This window comes from Hemiscyllium ocellatum, unplaced genomic scaffold, assembly GCF_020745735.1.
Source record: "Hemiscyllium ocellatum isolate sHemOce1 unplaced genomic scaffold, sHemOce1.pat.X.cur. scaffold_148_pat_ctg1, whole genome shotgun sequence".
Lineage (NCBI taxonomy): Eukaryota > Metazoa > Chordata > Chondrichthyes > Orectolobiformes > Hemiscylliidae > Hemiscyllium > Hemiscyllium ocellatum.
Genome location: NW_026867788.1, coordinates 588319 through 594297, shown reverse-complemented (window position 1 = coordinate 594297; position 5979 = coordinate 588319). Strand labels below are relative to the sequence as shown.

The 5979-nt window shown below is 46.3% G+C and overlaps 1 non-coding gene across 1 annotated transcript; it reads left to right on the top strand.

The window, feature by feature from the left end:
- Positions 1-2713: 2713 nt before the first annotated feature.
- trnai-aau (transfer RNA isoleucine (anticodon AAU)) lies at positions 2714-2787 on the top strand. The gene has a single exon. It is a non-coding gene; the product is annotated as a tRNA-Ile (tRNA).
- Positions 2788-5979: the final 3192 nt, after the last annotated feature.

The window sequence follows — 5979 nt, the reverse complement described above, 5'->3', positions numbered from 1 at the left end:
CACTTCTGAAGTCCTCCGACTTGCCAGACGTCCTTCCGCCTACAAACAAACTCCTCCAAACAACCTCTACAAAGTCCTGTCTAATTCCATTAAATTTTGCCTTGCCCCAATTTAGAACTTGAACATGTGGACCAGTTTTGTCCTTCTCCATAACTATTGAAAAATGAATACAACAATGGTCACTGGTCCCATAGTGCTCCCCCACTGTCACCTGTCCTGCCTTAGTTCTTAGAGTATGTTAAGTATTGTCCCTTCCCGAGTGGCACCCTATACATACTGCTTGAGGAAACTTTTCTGAGAACAGATACAACCCATCTATTCCTTAATTCTCGGTCATTCCCAGTCTATGATAGGAAAATTAAAATCTCCTACTATGGCAATCCTATTGACCCAGCAAGGCTCCCCAATCTCTTTACATATTTTTATTACTCAAACTCCCCGTTTACTATTTGGGAGCCTCTAGAACAAACCAAATACTGTCACCATTCCCTTCTTATTTCTTAGCTGTACCCACAAATCACCACAGGATGATCCATCAATTATTTTATCTCTGATTACTGCTGTGATACTTGCCTTTATCAAAAATGAAACTCCGCGTCCCCTCCTTCCACCGTCTCTGTCCCGCATAAAGCACCTGTACCCTGGTACATTAAGCTGCCAATCCTGTCCGTCCCTTAGCCATGTTTCTGTAATGGCTATAATATCCAAGTCCCACATACCTAATCACATCCTGAGTTCATCGGCCTTACCTGTCAGCCATCGTGCATTGATCACCGTACCCATGATGACGGGTGGATGTTGTCTGCAGCAAATCAATCAGTCTCAATTGTTTTCACAAAGAAATGCAAAACATGAAATATATAAAGTATTAAGTCGACCTGGCACAGTCTCGGAGGAGAACCAGAGTTCAGGCTTCAATTCACTTCAAAGATTCGTTCAACGCATTTTCCTGGATCTCTGTTACTACATTTCCCGCGACTTCCAGAGGGAATTCATTCGCTTGCTCACCTCTCATGCATCGCCACTGGAGTCATCATATCCCCAGCAATATCACAGAGTCATTAATAAAAGCAAATTACTGCAGATGCTGGAATTCGAAACCAAAAGAGAAAATGCTGGAAAATCTCAGCAGGTCTGGCACCATCTGCAAGGAGAGAAAAGAGTTGACGTTTCGAGTCTAACTGACCCTTTGGTAAAGATTTTGAAAAAAGGGGAGATTTACAGAGCTATTAACACCAGGCTGAGAGAAGGTGAGTCAAGGCTCCAGATGCAAAGGTGATAATGACAGTGCACGGAGAGATTAAAGGGAGATTAGGAGCCGCGAATGACCAAGGCTGAAGCCAGTGTTACGTGACAAAATATGTGGGGGATGTGTGAAACAGAGACAAAATGGAAAACAGGGGAGAAGCGTAGCAAAGCGGCAAGAGGAGAGGAAAAATGTATTGACAGAGTGGGAAGCGACAGAAAGAGAGACAATCAAGAAATAAGAGGTACACAACAGTGAGAAAAACGCAAATAAAAAAGGTAAGTAAAATAATTGAAATAAAATTATCTGAAGTTGTTTGAATTTAACAACTTCAGACAATTTTACTTCATTATTTTATTCATCTCTTTTATCATTTCACCTGCAATATCATAGAGCCATTAGATATGGACAGCACTGAAAACACAATCTTCGGTCTGGCTCGTCCATTCCGAACAGATATCCTCAACTGATCCAGCCACGATTGCATGCACTTGTCCCATGTCTCTCTAAACCCTTCCGATTCAAATACACATCCAAATTCCTTAAAAGTATTGGAATTGTAACAGCCATCACCAGCTCGTCCGGCAACTTATTGCAGAAACTCACCAGCCTTTGCGTGACGCCGTTGCTCCTCACTGCCTGTCGAATTCTCACCCTCCCACACCAGATTTATACCCTGTCGTGCTGCACTGCCCCACCTGAGCGAAACGAACTTATCTATTTACCCGAAAAATGCCCCTCATGATTGAAAAACCTTCATAAGGTCAGCTCCCAGCCTCTGACGAGCCAGGCAAAATAGTGAGAGAGTGTTCAGCCTGTAAGCGTTTGCACCTTTTCCATTTTCAAATGTAGGATGTAGCATGCTGTCTGAAGCAGTCATCTTAGCAGCTGATCTGTCGCTGACAAACGCTGCAGGAAGGCGTGATAACCTGCTAAATATGCTGTCAAACGAAGATTGCAAAAGCAACATGAGTCATTGAGCAAAACGTGCAATTGAATTCTGCGCTGTTGCTGACTCTAAAGCAACTGCGTCCTTCGGGAGCAGAAAGAATCCCACAGTTGGGTTACAATTCCAATGCATTTGGCATAAGGTTCGCAGCAGTTTATCAGCTGCACATAACCCTGACTCCAAAGGTCTGTGAGTTTCCAGAAGCACAGTGAGCGATCGTTGAAGGGACGTCTCAACCAGATGATATTTGTCAACATGACAAGCTGCAGCTGAGCTGGTGGCATTGCGATTGAAATTGCATGCGTCCGAACATTGTGCTTAATTTTGGATATCAGCGCAAATGGTTACCTCGAGTGTGCGCGTTCGGAAAAGTCAATGTTTTTTTTTGTTAAAAAACTTTGCAACGGAAGGAAATACTTCAGACGATCGTGCGATCGATTGCAAATCAGAAAACGAATTGACGCCGTGGTTGTGAGCGCAGGCAATATAAGCCTTTGTTTTGACAGGCCAACTACGTCGGTTGGTTAGCTCAGCTGATTAGAGCGTGGTGCTAATTACGCCACGGTCGTGGGTTCAATCCCCACACTGACCACGTGCAGCGCTCGTCTCGTCAGCTGTGCTGTGTCAAGGTTTGTCGTGGCTTTTGCTTTCACCGTCTGCAAGAATTTGTCACATGATCGATTCAGATGTGTATTCATTCGAAAGCCGACCAGCGCTGTCATGGAACATCAACTCGTTGGTCCAATGCCGGATCTCAGCTGCGTTGTTGTATTTCCAAACAAAGTGCACCACAAAATCACCCAGCAGAAAGCCTCACCAGCGCAAAAAAACATTTGACAGGGATAGACGCACAACTCGATCACCGTACCCATGATGACGGGTGGATGTTGTCTGCAGCAAATCAATCAGTCTCAATTGTTTTCACAAAGAAATGCAAAACATGAAATATATAAAGTATTAAGTCGACCTGGCACAGTCTCGGAGGAGAACCAGAGTTCAGGCTTCAATTCACTTCAAAGATTCGTTCAACGCATTTTCCTGGATCTCTGTTACTACATTTCCCGCGACTTCCAGAGGGAATTCATTCGCTTGCTCACCTCTCATGCATCGCCACTGGAGTCATCATATCCCCAGCAATATCACAGAGTCATTAATAAAAGCAAATTACTGCAGATGCTGGAATTCGAAACCAAAAGAGAAAATGCTGGAAAATCTCAGCAGGTCTGGCACCATCTGCAAGGAGAGAAAAGAGTTGACGTTTCGAGTCTAACTGACCCTTTGGTAAAGATTTTGAAAAAAGGGGAGATTTACAGAGCTATTAACACCAGGCTGAGAGAAGGAGAGTCAAGGCTCCAGATGCAAAGGTGATAATGACAGTGCACGGAGAGATTAAAGGGAGATTAGGAGCCGCGAATGACCAAGGCTGAAGCCAGTGTTACGTGACAAAATATGTGGGGGATGTGTGAAACAGAGACAAAATGGAAAACAGGGGAGAAGCGTAGCAAAGCGGCAAGTGGAGAGGAAAATCATTCGCTTGCTCACCTCTCATGTTTGTTTCTTTAGATTTAGTTTTAAAGCTTACTTTTTAGAGGGATGGCAGTGAAGGCAGTGCAATGTTCCTCTTGCAACATACATGAGGTGAGGGAAGCCATTAGCATCCCTGCTGATTACACTTGCAAGAAGTGCATCCATCTCCAGTTCCTCCAAGACCGTGTTCGGGAACTGGAGCTGGAGTTGGATGAACTGCGGATCGTTCGGGAGGCAGAGGTGGTCATAGATCACAGCTTTCGGGAAGTAGTTACACCGAAAGTTATAGACAGGTGGGTGACAGTGAGGGAGAGTGGGAGGAACCAGCCAGTGCAGGGACCCCCTGCGGCCATTCCCCTCAAGAACAAGTATACCGTTTTGGATACTTGTGGGGGGGATGACTTACCTGGGGTAAGCAACGAGGTTCAGGCCTCTGGCACGGAGCCTGGCCCCGTTGCTCAGAAGGGTAGGGTAGAGAAAGTTAGAGCGATAGTTCTTGGGGACTCAATAGTGAGGGGTACAGATAGACGGTTTTGTGGGGGCGACAGAGACTCACGGTTGGTATGTTGCCTCCCAGGGCATGGGTTCGTGATGTCTCTGATCGTGTTTTCCGGATCCTTAAGGGGGAGGGGGTGCAGTCCCAGATCGTGGTCCACGTTGGCACCAACGACATAGGTGGGAAGAGGGGTGAGGATGTCAGGCAGGCTTTCAGGGAGCTAGGTTGGAAGCTCAGAGCTAGAACAAACAGAGTTGTTGTCTCTGGTTTGTTACCCGTGCCACGTGATAGAGAGTCGAGGAATAGGGAGAGAGAGCAGTTAAATGCGTGGCTACAGGCATGGTGCAGGAGGGAGGGATTCCGGTTTCTGGACAACTGGGGTTCTTTCTGGGGAAGGTGGGACCTCTATAAACAGGATGGTCTACACCTGAACCTGAGGGGCACCAGTATCCTTGGGGGGAGGTTTGCTAGTTCTCTTTGAGAGGGTTTAAACTAACTCTGCAGGGGCATGGGAACCTGGACTGTAGCTTCAGGGTACAGGACCTTGAGTGTAGGGAGGTTAGGAACAAGGCATCGATTTCGAAGGAGGGTGCCTGTAAACAGAAAGGTGGCTTGAAGTGTGTATACTTCAATGCCAGAAGTATAAGAAATAAGGTAGGTGAACTTGCAGCGTGGGTTTGTACCTGGGACTTCGATGTTGTGGGCATTACAGAGACGTGGGTATAACAGGGGCAGGAATGGCTGTTGCAGGTTCCAGGGTTTAAATGTTTTAGTAGGGTCAGACATGGGGGTAAAAGAGGGGGAGGTGTGGCATTGCTTGTCAAGGATAGCATTACAGCGGTGGAAAGGACGATGGAGGAAGATTTGCCATGTGAGGTAGTTGGGGCTGAGGTTAGAAATAGGAAAGGTGAGGTCACCCTGTTAGGTGTTTTCTACAGGCCTCCCAATAGTCCGAGAGAAGTAGAGGATAGTATTGCGAGGATGATTCAGGAGAAGAGTGAAATTAGCAGGGTGGTTGTTATGGGGGACTTTAACTTCCCAGATATTGACTGGGAAAGCTATAGCTCGAGTTCGTTAGATGGGTTGGTGTTTGTCCAATGTGTGCAGGAGGGTTTCCTGACACAATATGTAGACAGGCCAACAAGAGGTGAGGCTATACTGGATTTGGTTCTAGGTAATGAACCAGGCCAGGTGTTAGACTTGGAGGTAGGTGAGCACTTCGGGGACAGTGACCACAACTCGGTGACTTTTACTTTAGTGATGGAGAGGGATAAGTGTGCACTACAGTGCAAGAGCTATAGCTGGGGGCAGAGAAATTATGATGCGGTGAGTCATGACTGAGGATGCGTGGATTGGAAAAACAGGCTTCAGGAGAAGAACACTAATGATATGTGGAGATTGTTCAAGGAACAGCTATTGAGTGTCCTTGATAAGTATGTACCAGTCAGGCAGGGAGTAAAGGGTCTTGTGAGGGAGCCGTGGTTTAATAGGGAATTGGAATCCCTTGTGAAAGGGAAGAGGGCGGCCTATGTAAGGATGAGGCGTGAAGGTTCAGTTGGGGCAATTGAAAGTTATAAGGTAGCCAGGAAGGATCTGAAGAGAGAGCTAAGAGCAGCGAGAAGGGGACATGAAAAGTCCTTAGTTGGTAGGATTAGGGAAAACCCAAAGGCTTTCTATAGGTATGTCAGGAATAAAAGGATGTCTAGGGTAGGTATCGGTCCAGTCAAGGATAGTAGTGGGAAGTTGTGCGTGGAGGCGGAG